Raw genomic sequence first — 1,343 nt, 5'->3', positions numbered from 1 at the left:
GCCCGGCGGAAGGGAACGGCCCGGCACCGCCCCGCGCAGGCGCTGCCGAGGCCACCTGCGGCCGCCGCAGGGACCGGGGCGGGGCGGGGGGCGGTGCTGACGTAGGCCCCGCCGCTGAGGGGACAGGCCCCGCCGCTGAGGGGACAGGCCCCGCCGCTGAGGGGACAGGCCCCGCCGCTGAGGGGACAGGCCCCGCCGCTGAGGGGACAGGCCCCGCCGCTGAGGGGACAGGCCCCGCCGCTGAGGGGACAGGCCCCGCCGCTGAGGGGACAGGCCCCGCCGCTGAGGGGACAGGCCCCGCCGCTGAGGGGACAGGCCCCGCCGCTGAGGGGACAGGCCCCGGGCCGCCCGCTGTCCCGAACTCCGCTGTCGAGCTGCACCCTCAGCACCGAGGGTGGCGGCTTCTCACGGAGCCTAGTCCCGGCCCTCAGCCTGCCCTTGGCCCCAGCAGGGCCGTGGGGTTTCGGCAGCCGCGGTGTTGCTCATAGCTTGCGTGTCAAGAGCTTGAGGCCTGGTGCGGCCATGAGGAGGGGGGCGGATCGTGGGCCTGTGCTGTGCCCCCCTGTCCCCGGAGCGCCGTGCCGCCTGGCCATGGCAGGCCGCGCCTGGGAGCAGGCCTCGGGGTGCGGGCGGGTCTCACCCTGATGGTGTCGGGTGTCCAACCCTCCAGACATCTAATCACCTTGCATTGCTGGAGAGGCTAGGAACAGGTAGGAGACACAGTGATTTTTAAGAGCACAAGGATCCTGGCTTTACACGTTGCACCGTCAATGCGTTTGATAAGTTGTGGTGAGGTGCTGGTGCAACACTCCTGCCTGCAGGTTGCCATCATCTCCAGTTCCAGAGCAGAATTTCATATGCCTCGGGGGTTTTAATTCACTGGAGAAACTCAGAGAAACTTGCTCATGCTTGCAAGTAAACAGCTCACGAGGAAATACTGATCAGTGAATGCCCTATATCTTTGGGTGTTAAATTTAAGACTCCCAGAAAAAATGTTGTCATCACATCCCGGTTTGGGTTACTTTATGACTGTACTGCATATGTTACAAGACAGTAATGTGGCAAAGAGCTATTTGAAATAACCACTTTCAAATCTTCTGTTTACAGAATTAAGACTTGAGTTATGACATCTACTACACTGGTATAAATTCAGAGTAATTCAATTAAGTGAATTCAGAGCTGTAATACTGTATTGTGCAATCGTGCCTGATAGATGCTTTCAAATTAGCACAGCACAGACCGTGGACTTCAAGTCACTTTCTGTTTGAACTCAGACTTGATTTATCAAGTCCAGTAACAGAATTTATCCATGGTCCTTAATCATTTTTAGTTACTAATTGACC

Source organism: Falco cherrug, chromosome 1 (genome assembly GCF_023634085.1).
Source record: "Falco cherrug isolate bFalChe1 chromosome 1, bFalChe1.pri, whole genome shotgun sequence".
NCBI lineage: Eukaryota > Metazoa > Chordata > Aves > Falconiformes > Falconidae > Falco > Falco cherrug.
Note: the sequence above shows the minus strand (reverse complement) of the source record.